At 37.7% G+C, this 13,131-nt stretch overlaps 1 protein-coding gene across 2 annotated transcripts in view; it reads right to left on the reverse strand.

The window, feature by feature from the left end:
- tenm4 (teneurin transmembrane protein 4) overlaps positions 1 to 12,218 on the reverse strand; it is a 156,722-nt gene extending 144,504 nt beyond the window's left edge. The window contains exon 1 of one of the 2 annotated variants that reach the window (XM_041995265.1): positions 11,863 to 12,218. The gene's annotated coding sequence lies outside the window, so the exon portion shown is untranslated. Of the gene's footprint in view, positions 1 to 11,620; positions 11,652 to 11,862 lie in introns of those variants that run through there. The other variant, XM_041995264.1, reaches the window with a different exon arrangement.
- Positions 12,219 to 13,131: the final 913 nt, after the last annotated feature.

The raw sequence follows: 13,131 nt of genomic DNA on the forward strand, positions 1-13,131 counted from the left end.
ACTGTGTACATGTGCTTCATGTTATTGTTCATATCTGTTTCCTTTGAAATGAATATTGTCGCAGCCTGCTCTCAGGCCGGGAGGATTACTGCAAAAAAAAAATTCCTGAAACCAAAAAGATTTTTGTTACCTAATTAACATCCTCATCTTGAATTTTAAATAAACTGCTTAACATCAAAGCAATTCAATTTTGAACACAGGAATCATCTCCCAAATGGTGAGAAATACCATTAATACAAATGCTTTGGATTCCACAAGAGAGCACGAGGCTTTTATGTAAAAGCTGCCATACTGAAGGCAAGTCTTTAAATTTCACTGTTTAATCTTTGAAAAAGGGTGACTAAATCACTTCTCTATGCTATACCTGAAGTTACGGGTGGGGGGAATAATCTGCCAGGCCAGTAAGCAAACACGTCATTGATCAGGGATCATATTATTGTGATATCAGACCATTTATTCAATGTTTGCTGATATAAAATGCTGCCACGATATGATTTCAATAGATTTTATTCAGAAGTCAGCGATCGATATGATGCGTTATCACATGCTAATTTAACATTATCACTTCCCTTTACATCAAATCACCAAAAGCCCCATAAGATATTAAAATATATACAATCTATTCCTAAAACAAAAACAGACCATGAAAAATTCTACTCCTACTTAGAGTCTAAAACCAAATATTTTCAGAACTTAGTTATAATAACCAAAGTAGTATATTCTGACTTTATCTTAGTTACACTGGAATTCAGCATTTTTCTCTCAAAAATTGGTTGTTAAAACAAAGCGAACTGAAACAACACCATGTTTTTTAATTAATGTTTGAATGTTATTTTTAACTTGGATCGATGCTATTAGCTCATTGATCACTGACTCAGTGTATTGATCAGTGGATTGTTACCCCCAGTCGTATAAATTATTCTCAAGAAAAATTTGTACCACAAATGGATTCTGTTAAAATTCACCTCACGTATGAAGTTGTGGCACCCTGTGCTGTAAATTAGAGACTAAAGGTTTAGACCATCTTTCATAGGATGAAGCAAAAATGAGCAATGCTAGATAGTCTACTTAGACCTTTAAAAAACTGTTTTATTCATTCAAAATGACCTTGTGATGGTATGAGTGGCTTATTTACTGAACATCTCACAAATAAATGAATGAATCAGTGTTTGTGCTTATACAGTCTTCATGTTTTCCCACAGCAGCTCGGTCAGTCACTCTCCTTTTCCACTTGGACAGAGTTTTACTAGATACTCATAGTGCCGACTTTAAAGTCATTTCGACAAGTGGTTCTCATATTTTGGCTTAATGTTGTTGTAACCAGAGTTTCCACTGAGTTAATTGCCTTGCATGTGATAGGAGTGGTTTCAACACACTGTGAAACAGACACACACATACATTAGGAAACTAGATAGGAGAGGGGAGAAATTAGTGTAAATGCCAGTAGAGCATAGTTTTCCCTAGTTTCTTGGGCAGGGTGGATGAGCTGGCATGAATGACCTCAATCACCCGCTCGTGTTTTTTGGATGAGCAGTACAGTTAAGGCTGGGGCGACTCATCAACCTAATCGATTACAGCAAACATGGTTGTGCTTGGTCAAAACACAGATTTCCCACAAAGCTCAAATTGTAGCTGAAGAATCTGAACCATGATTATCTTAACAATGTTGTGCTCTCTGAAAGCACAGCAAATTGGAAATGAGGGTAGAAAACCACACCAATACAACTACATGAGCATTTCAAGTCTAATCTTGTGTGTTTTTGTTTGTTTGTTTGCTTTTAATATATTTAAAAATGATTTTGGAAAAAACACACTATTGATCATCTATTTAATCTTGGTCATCAGCATTTGAAGTTTCTGGTCAGCGTCTTAAAAACAGAGCCTAAAAGTATTTCAGTCTCATGCACATAAAAACAAAACAGAATTCTTCGCATTTCATACACCAAAGTAATTCAAAGTTCTTTGCAGCATCTACATCTGCTATTCTACATCAGCATCTACAAGCCTATTCTATTTTATACTCGGGGAGAGGCGGGGTCCACCCTGGACAAGCTATGGGTCCATCACAGTGTTAAGAGACACAAAGACAGCCACACATGCTTGCACTCCAAGTGGTAACCTCTGGGGCTTAAAAAAATGAAGCCAATTAAGAGGTGTCAAACACTGCAGTTCCTTGAATGGCCATTTGAGATTAACTCAGTCCCCATTGGCCCCATGTTAAAATGGCCAACTCCACAGGAGACATAAACAGGGAATCTTTTTATTCTCTGTATCTACTTTGTCTCTTTATGACAAGTGTATCCATGCTGACTGCATCGAATATAATGCTGCCATTTAAGTTCTTTTAAGATTTCAAAATTCAGCTATTTTTTTATGGGCGGGGTCACAATGAATGACAGGTGAGTGATATGGCCTACATCACATCACATCACACAACCGAGAGCATGATGTGCAAAGGTGTTCAGTCAGATCCATTCCTTTAATTTCCTTTCTAATTTCAAAAGCCCACAGTGGCCACTTGAGATCGACTGGTTAACCTAACACACATCTCTGAACTGTGGAAGAAAACTGAAACCTCCAGAGAAAACCCACACAAGCAGTAAGACAACATACAAACCCAGCACAGAGACAACTCTCTGTCTTTGTTTCCTGACAGATTCCCTGATAGATAGCCAGTGATGTTTGAAGCACTTTTTGTCTAAACCTTGAGAGTTCAGAAGCCAATGTTAAGACATGGCTAGCATGCATGATACAGAAAAACAAACATTAGAAATCAAATAAACTATCCCAGATATCTAATACATTGCTACGCTGCATTTCCTTGCATATTTACTTAATTCACTGTGATAGGTTTAAAAGAGTTTTCATGGATGCTTTTGAATTTGTTGTTCTCAGTGTTGAAATAAACAATATCAGCATGTAGTGAGTGCATCAGCATAAAAGAAACCCAAATGTGGGAAAGTGCTCTAGATCTATGAGCACGCCGAAGCTTTGTGCTGCTGCCTAGTCTTTGTTGCAGACAACAAGTGCATCCTAGCAGCGCACTGTCATCAGCAGCCAAAACCTTCTATTCCTGTCTGCATTATTGGTGCAATTAGTCTTAAAAGTTAAGCAGCCATGTTGACAAACAGGCCACTGCGAGATTTATGTGCTCTGACAGTAAGATGAGCACAAAAAAAAAGCACAATGATAATTATTACTAAAATAGATCAGACAAATGTTTACCTGTCAGAATATTACAGCATGTGTTTTAAATAAATAAGGCAACTGCAGTGTGAAATTACTTTTACAATGTTACAAAGAATGGCTAAAACTGTAGGTGTTAATGAAAAAATTAATGTTATTCAGTGTTTACTATATGGTGTTACTAAATAATTCAATATCTGAAAAATGATTTCAGGTATGGTTTGCTGTGTCACAGTTTTGTAAGGGGAGGTCAGCGGTCCCGGCCTCCGTCCTTGATGATGACATTTCATTTATGAAAAATGAGGCCTGTCACTAAATGCCATCTCACCACTGCTAGGTTATCTCATCACTCTTTTCACATCTTGTCACAGTGAAGCCCTGTCTCTGACATGAGCAAACTGTTAGCTTCCTCCCAGGCAGACTAGTGGGCTTTATTAATATTTATAGAATAACAGCTTAAGGCCATCCCCCTTGAGAGCTATCACTCCACTTTGCTGCCTAAGACGTACAAAATATATTGACAGCTCCTTTCAAACTTCCCCTTCCACTGAAAACATCCAGGTACAGGTGTGCAGCAGGTTTTAAAATCATGCCAGTTTTCTCAAGCAGTGAAAGAAAGACATTTGGTTTCATCTGATAAAACTTGCACAATGGGGAAGCTGAATTCAATTTTTAAAACACTTGTAAAGGAAAGTGAAGGTTGGGACTAAAGATTCTTAGAAATACAGAGGCAGAATCATCCATGTGGCGTCATGGATGTCACCCCGATGTGTGGCTGAATGTAAAAGCAAGCCTACTGATAGCTCTCTGATGATTCAGAGTACTGCCAGCCAGTGTGAAGCAGCTTTTAAGTCAAGTTTGGCTGAGGACCTTCACAGAAAAATGTAGCTCTTCTCTTGTAAACCTCTGCAGTAGTAAAGCTGACCTTTGACATGAATTGACATGCACGTGGACATAATCAAAGGGACAGTTTTACTTCTGAGTCACTATCTCATGAGGTAGATTAGTAAAACACACATAAAAACCAAAGGCACGGTAATCTCATCTTTCTTTTGCCCAGATAAGCATCTTCAGAGCCAGAGATGGCTACAGGCAGACTACGCTATTTCATGATGTTGTCATTAAAGTGGCATGTTTACAAAGCCATTTAAGGGAATATTTTTTTTTATTCTTTCCATATTCATTCTAAAATTAATCAAACTTTTAGGTTAAGCTTCTATATATTATTTTAAAAAATCATAGCAAACAAAAATTTCTTGTTTTTTATGTTTATGAAAAGAGGGGGTGGCCTGCAGTGAACAACTATCTCTTGCATAAACTAACATTCTTAAAAAATTATATCCAGATGACACTGGGGAAAAAAAGACCATAATTGATTCCCAGAGTAAGAGAGAAAAAAAAAGGATAATTTGTTTTATTAACTTTCCTTTAATCGTAGCTAAAATACAGACATTAAAACAACTAAATTAGTTTTGTTATTAAGTTTTGCTGAAGTTTTAAAAGCATATCAAATTACTTGTGTGTTACTGGGAAGAATAAGTATCAGAAAACACTGACAGAGAACTGGTGCCAACATGAAAAAGAAAAAGAGAAACCCTTAGATATGGAAACGTTTAATTACTTAAAAGGGGTTTAATCAGTGCAGACTAGATAAGCTTCCTGTCCTGCATCGTCCTTTCATGTAGTCCCAATTCACATCCTCTAAAAATATCTCTGTCAAAGCAATCACAGTTTTAACTCAGAGCTATAAATTAACTGAAGATCGAAGAAGAATTTAGCTTTAAATTCAAGCACTGTCAAGTTAAATATTTCAAATGGTCTAAAACACTGTGGAGTAAAATTTCAGTAAGCTTCAGTCTTACCTGAGGACCACTGTCGCAATGCCTTCTTTGACCTTATGAAGTTACCATTTCCAAGCTAAATCTAATAAATAGTTTCATCTGTAGAAGAAAATATAAAAAACAGATAAATATATGTTGTAGTTATTTGAGATGATGAAGATCAGATTTTATGCACTGTGCACAAATGACTTTGCTGTTCAATGCTGACTGAATATCAGCCATGTGACTCTGTCCATATAGTCTTTTACTGGACTGGAATACCCTGTTGTAACATGTGCATATGTCTTCATCAGTTCATTTTTCACAACGGCAAGCCACCAAACTCCAACCTCATTTTGCTTTTCTAACTATTCAATGTTATTGTATCAACTCAAACAAGTGCAAATAACAAAACTAATAAACTAAATAAAACAAAGACATTATAGCAATAAGAGATCCACCACTCACAGCAATGAAAGAGAAAATGCTACATTCAGAGCTCACATCAACATTGCAACAAAATCTATGGACTGTTTTAGATCCAAGGAAGGTCTGGGTGGAACGGCGACCCATTATCATTCCAAACAATAAGCAGCCAAATTGACTGCTCACTATATATGTTGCTTTTTCAGCTTCAAATCACAGGGGTTTAATTACCAGCAAATTGAGTGCTGTTTCACTACCTTGCACAAGATTATCCTGGACATGATGAAATACCACTTGGGAGGCTGTTCTGATGGGAGGAGTTGAAGATGCAGAAAATACAAGATGCCACTTTGTCTGATAGCTGTTGGGAATGTGAAGGCTGTCTGCTAAATCGCTCTGCTAGGACATCTTATTATTCCTGACACAGGCGTTCAACATGAGCTGAGGATCTTTTGTCAAATTGCTAGCTTTTTCATCCACTGTGCATAGTCACAACAGTCCAAAGTGTATACAACAATGCTGCGAGTGGAGCAATTTGCTGCAGTGCATTTAACTCAAGTGGTGTAAAACACATTGACCCGACAGCTGGGCAGAGTCAGTCTACAAGCAGTATTTGGAAGCAGTTTGAAATGGTCAGCTTCAATTTTTCCCCATCAGTGTGGAGTTTTTAGTGTGTGATGAGCAATCAAATAGAAAGGTTTGTAAGGCCAGCATTGCCAAAAGTACTCTAATAGGGCAAACTGTTTGATGATGCTTACGCTGACATTTAATTTTTGAAGTATTTAAGGATCCTGGCAATATCAGATTGCTTCGTTTTATCTTATTTACAAAGATGCCAACAGTTTAACTTACTTTTTTGAAGACATCCAACTCCAGTCTGAGTATATTTTCACTGGCCAAAACAGGGTGATTACATCTAGCTAGCCTTATTGACATTTGATTTAGGTCTTTGTAGCGAGTATGAGTCAGTCTGATCTACCTTGTGTAGCTTTCTGATTCACAAACACACCACTGTGTGAGCAAACAAAGATAAGACACAAAGATCACGAAATCCCATCTTCTTACTTTTTAATGTTTCTATACACAGATATAAAATGATTTGGTGTGAAAATAATTTTACTCAAAACAAACAAAAGCAATAACAACATAGCTAAAATGCACACTTGAAGAAGTTGACACACAAAAATGAAGAACATTGTTTATAGCCCATATTCAAGTGCAATTGCAAATAACATTGTTAAAAATGAAAAAAAAAAAAAAGCTATTGCCAATTAATTTCTCAGTTAACCACAAGCTACGCTCTGCTGAAGCATCTGACAGACATCACTGCTACTTTTTCTTTGACTCTCAAGTTTGACATTTTTAAATAAGTACAACCAGAACCTCCATCATAAAAATGATACCCGTTAGAGTTCAGGAAATACACCTCAGTGTGCTGGGAGCATTAGCATCTGGCAATATGGGGATAAGCTTCAGGAGCAGGGTTTGCACTAAGTGCACCTCTACAATGGCCTCATATTCTTTAAATGCAAACAACCAAGCAAAGCAACAACCAGATCTAATGACCCTTCTCCTCCTCCTATTACCTATTTGTAGCCATACTTAAAAAACAAGGAATGAGAGCATGTTAGTAAAGCAATAACCATGTCTACTATTCATACAATCATCTCCAACTGAAGGAATAAAAACAAACATAACTAATCAGGCTTAAAGCCTTAGCACACTAAATCCCCATTTGCCATCCATTATTCTCACACAATTATAAAATAAATAATGTATAACATTATATACCAATCAAATCTACACAATGACTTGTGCTGCAATTAAAATTAATTAATTAATTAAAACAGGTTTGATTTTCTGTTTTCTTTTTCCTCAGTTAAATGTCTTCTAAGATTTGTTTGACCAGCACAATACATGCAAAAGTAATTATCCAATTTTTTATTTGCCAACTGATTAACTTTGTTTTCCACAACCACAAAGTTTGTGACAACTAATAAAAAATAATATAGTACAAGAAGACAGGGGTGATGAGATTACAGAAATCTGTTGTAGTCTTCAGTTCCAGTGTTGCTTACAGAGCAACAAACTGCCCCACTCACATCCTGAAATATACCTGGAACGGATCAGGATCATTCCACGGCTCTTTTATGAGCAGATGATACTCTTCTGACTATTGATGTCCAGTCAGATGGACTAAGGACTTGAATGATCAGAAAAAGCCACAAATTAACCTCAATGTGATTCCAAACAGTCACAGTAAACAAATTAACATGTATAAGAATCAGTGTGTAGACCGGTTCCTTGTAAAGAGCATGTACAGCATCTGATTTCAGATCCATGTTTACCAACTAACTTGATTTTTTTGTACCTGTAGTTATCTCGTGTTCTCCTGTAAGAGCTCACATGCTGACGTATCATCTATAACAATGTAAACGAATGCAGTGATGATTTTGTTTAATCATTTGTTTCAGGCAGTTAGAGAGGTAACTTCTCTCTAGATGTCCTCTTTGCTCGTCCCTCATCAAAAAATAACTAGAATTTTATTTAGTTTTTTTGTTTGTTTTTTTAAATGGGGGTTTTAAACATTTCTGTATACTGTGGCAATGATTAAATGCTTCTTGCATCACTTTTAGTCATCTTGCTGTCATAATTAGGACCATGCCATAAATATTTGCTGTGTGAACTGGGGGTGTCAAATGTGATATATTTAAGCATAAAATAGACCAACAAGTAGCCAGTGGCAAATGAACAACATCTGTAAAGAATAACAACCTCAAATTTAAAAATTTACTAATTCAAAATCAAACGATTGGAGGGAAATATGAAACCTGGTGCAACAGTTTACATTAAAATAAGCACATAATTTTGTCTGCAAATACTGTTTGTGAATGATATTTTGTATCATGTTAAAAAAAAAATGCACATTTCATGCAGGAAACATCACCAAAACGACTGCTGTGATCCAAATTTAACTACCCCCTCTTACCATGGGGAGAATGTTTTTCCTTTACTATCTAAAACTATATCAGTTAGGGGAGGACTGGGGAGAACGGCAGAAACTGAGGAAAACCTGAAAAGGCTAAAGCTCTGTCACTGAACTGCACAGACAAGAACATATCAAAGCAAGGTATGTAAGGATAATGAGTACCACACCTGCATATTATCACTGGCTTCGACAGCAGTGAGAGTCATCTTAAAAATTGCTACATGCATACTATGCAATGTTGAACACAAAGAGGAGTCTGTTGCTGTGTGCTGAGGAAGAGAAATCCTATCCTGTGTCTGGGGCCTGAAGTGCATAATTTCAACCTCAATCACTCCTCAAATACTTTGAGTGATTCAGACTTTCAGAGCACCTAACAAGTATAGGATTAAAGTTTTCTTGAAACTGGTAGGCTAAACTGAAAAGGCCAAGAAGGACGTTTATTCCATCATAAACATGCAAAATATGTCCAGGGTTTGGTGAGGTTTCAGCAAACCTTTTGCAAGATCAAATGATGGTTTTTATTCAAATAAATAGATAAATAAAAGTCTGTAAGGGAATATTACTGGATAAGACAAAAATGCACTCTTTCTTTTAGCTTAGTTTTTTTATTTATTTTTTAACGTGTTACAATAGGTTTGCAAAGCTTTCTGTGAGCTGCTTCAAACAAGTGAAATCTAGGACAGTTAAAATGTTTTGCTTCTCCAATTAAGAGTGGAGCAGTACATAAGAACATAGATCTTATTAAATTTAGTTAAAAGAAATCTAAAGTTTCCATATACATTTATATGTAGGGCTAATCAGGAGTAACTGCATAAAAGAAAAACTGTTATGCAACAATCAGTTGGCCGCTTGGTAGCACCACATGCTTTTGATTTCTGCTGTGTCTTTACTCGTGATAAAAGTCTGGAGCTTTACTGTCAATGTTTTAAAAAAATGAAGTGTTTGTGTGTATGAGCATGTGTGTGAGAATGGAAAGAAAGGGCACTGCCTGGCTTTCATGTCCAACAAAGTGGTGTAATCGTGACAGCTACCCATTACTCCTGTGTGAGATAAATCACGAGATGACAGACTGCAGCTTCAACTAAACATAATGCTTCAAGCTAGAAAACCCACCTCCCCCTTTTGTAAAACTCTGTGCCTCTACGATAGGAAAGAAAAACAGGTACATACTGCAAACTGTTGTACGATTCACATGAAAATGTCATATATAGTTTTCACTTCACTGGCACACAGGTCCATTTAATTCTAAGGTCTTTGGTTGAGCAAAGCAACTAAAAGCTGTTTATATTTATGTCTAATCCAATTCACTTCCCACTGATCAGAAAGAAACTGCTCTTCATCATCACTGTATCCATTCCACTCAAACACAGCCTTCGCCTCCCTGGATGACTGTATGGTTCTCACAACAATTATTACTTCAAACACACAACATCCCCTGAGAAACTCCAGGGGGAGAGAAGCATTTCATTGTTTCCTCTCTGTCATTCTCCTGCCCTCATACACTCCCAACATTAGTTCAAACACAGCAATTGTTTATGGAATATAACAAGGTCCTACTGCGACTTGCATGTCATTTCTCTTTCAGCGTCTTTTTTCTAAGGAGAATAGCTGTGCATTCAATCCACAATGAAGCGACGACTAAGGTGAAAAGACGAGCAACAGATTTTTCATTTGTGACTACAAAGGGTGGGCCGATCCCCCTCTTATCAAGCAGAGAACTAGTGCTGAGGTTGCTTCTCAGAGCTCATCAGCACGACAAAGACAACTGGGAGAATTCAGCCTTGTTCTACAAAGGTTAACCTCGAGGGGACCTAACAACTTCAGACTTCTCATTTGATGCTTCCACCAAACACTTGCCATAGAGGATAGAGGGCCTCTGGATTCCCCTGGATTTAACCCCTAATATCTAAGGTCACACACCCTGCTATAGCCAATGGTGGCACTTGTGAGTTCAACAACCCCCCCCTTCTTGCACACAAAGTCCTATCTTAATAGATGTCTGGACGTCTGCAGTGTGTCCTGGGAAAAGTTTGACAACTGATGCAGGACACTAAAGTTTTTCCTCAGACGTTTTCTTTTCATTTTAAAGTTGTTAAGCAAAGCAATCAATGGCTAATATATCTGAAAGATTTATCTGAGTTTAATTAACTTTTTATACAATTAGTGCATACTACTGTGTTAGTTATTAGAAAAAATATATATTCATCACTCTAATTTACTATGTAATCATAATCTACCATTACCATTTGTACTATTACACCACTACTTTCAAAGGTCTTTGTCTAACAACTTGCTCAATCTGAGTGCAGAACTTATTTCTCCTGTGTTGGGCCCCAACAATGACTCCCATGGGTCCTCCTTGTGCTCTTACTACTCCAGTCTTGAATGCTTGTGAACTGTATTATATATTTGAGTTGTCTTAATTTATTTCAGTTAATTAGATTGGTTGTGACCCCATGAGATGATGAACACTTGAAGCTGTCCCCTCATAAATTTAGAATGAAAAGTCAAAATAAATAAGAAATTTAACGTTTAGAATCGTAGGACTTTGATAAGCCATGGTTGTAGTTTTGAGTGATTTTATGAAACCCATTCTATTTCTCAGAAGCAAATCTCTTCATGAATTTTATTCGTGTCATTATTATGCTGCAGTAAAACTATCAGCTATGCAGTTTTCCCTATAGGCCCTGCTCCTTTTAAAAGCAGCAGACACAATCCAATGAGCTGGTGCTGCTGCCTCACTACGACAGAAATGCAACTACAAAGTTGAATAGGAACCCACCTGTATATTTAAAAAAAAATTTAAAAAAGGAGGTAGGTGGAGGTAGATGAGCGGGATGTGATGTAGTGCAAATCCCAACCAGCTCAAATCTGTACCACTCCCGAGGTTTTTAGATACACACATTAAATAGTGATGCGTTGTCGCAGCCTGTTAAAAAGACAGTCATAGAACACAAGGTTGGTCATGCAGTCATAGCCAACATCAGGGTCTTTTGATCTGCGTAAATTCATAAAGCGGGTCCTTGACGATCATCTTTATTCGTTTAGCTTCTTGCTCCACATCCTTCATATTCCTGTAGACTTTTCGGTCTCCTACCTGCTATCAAATCCGCACATTGCCATGATGTTGAGGCGGTTTCTGAACCCTTTCTAAAAGAGGGGGGAAATAGAAAAAAAAAACGAAGACCAGGTAACCTACCGTGCTGCGCCGCCTACAAAGCTACGTTTAATCTCCCACCGTCCGGGACATAACGTGCTGCCAAATGTGCAAAATGCATAAAGAGCCTGCACAAAAACAACATCCGTCCGTAGTGAAACTGACCGCGGCTCCCTGCATCGCATTAGTTCTCCGTTTATGACCCGCTGCTGCGTGATGCATTTGAGCTGCTGTCCGCTTTTCTGCTACATTGGCAACAAAAATCTCACTGAAATTAAGCTTACCATTCTGAAGACAAATTCAGTGTAGCCGGCTGAGATGCATCGCAAAAAAAAAACACTTATGCTTCTACTTCGTCTCCGTCTTCTTCTTCCCTCCCTTTCGTTTTGATAGTAACCAGAGCAGGGGAGTGTATTTCCACCGTGCACCACACGGTACGGCAGAAAGCAAGCCTCCTCCTTCTGTTCTTCCAAGGTGCTGCTGTTGCTGCTGCTTACAGTGCACTCAGAGGGGCACACATGGATGAGAAAGGCAGCCGTCCGAGTCGCCCATTAACAAGCACAGCCCAAACTGAACGCCGTGAAAATCCTTCAGGAGAAATATGTGAGACAGTCCCCGAACACAGAGCGAGATAAGGTGACACACAAGGCGATATGTCGGGGAATGGTGATCTGCGTGGTCCCTCACGATTTACAATTACGAGCTTGGAGCAAAGGATGAGTGAGCGTCTGCGCGTGGTCGCCCCCTTCGGTAAAGGCTTCCAAAAATCCTCCCGTGTTTTTCTCTTAGAATAGCTGTAATAATCCTATGGGGGATTACAACGTCCAAAGAGATGTTATTAACCTTCAACGCCTTGTGTTTTATAGGATACTATTTTGCCTCACATACGAGTGGCTTTTCCACCCAAGATGAAATGTCAACAGTTTAACAAATTAGGCTGACAAAACATTGTTGGACAAGGGTCAAAATCAAGACTACGCGTTTACCTATAAAGTTGATGACCTATGCGAGAACCAAATGTTCCATAGCAAGGGAACATGGCTCCATATTGTTACTGGAAATGTGTGTGTGTATGTGCGTGGGGGGGCTAATATTCTTTTGAGAATGTCCTCTGAGAGGGCATTAACCTGAAGATTTAAATCTTAATCATTTTTATATTCAACCGAAGCAACCTTTAACAAGCCTTCTTCTAAATGTTGTATAATAGCTGAGATTCTTCCAAGAATTTTGTAATTATTGTTTAAAATAGGCTTTCTCCTCATCAAAAATTAAATGTTAGCAGAAAATGCTGTTGTAATCAGTCATGTTTGACTTTTGTATGGGAGTTCTTATTAAATATTTACAAAGAATCAACAACATCTACAATGCAGAGTATTAAATGTGATGTTTAACATGTGCTTTTTCATAAACAGTAAGGTATTTATGCAAAAAAAAAAATGTTTGCATGCATAGGTCAAAGTATTCAAATACAAACAGGTTTCATTCTTAACATGGATACCTGTACAGTATGATTGTTAAAAGATTCATCTTAAGCAACGCTGTGGCCATGTTAG

The sequence above is a fragment of the Melanotaenia boesemani genome, chromosome 9 (assembly GCF_017639745.1).
Source record: "Melanotaenia boesemani isolate fMelBoe1 chromosome 9, fMelBoe1.pri, whole genome shotgun sequence".
In the NCBI taxonomy this organism is placed as follows: domain Eukaryota; kingdom Metazoa; phylum Chordata; class Actinopteri; order Atheriniformes; family Melanotaeniidae; genus Melanotaenia; species Melanotaenia boesemani.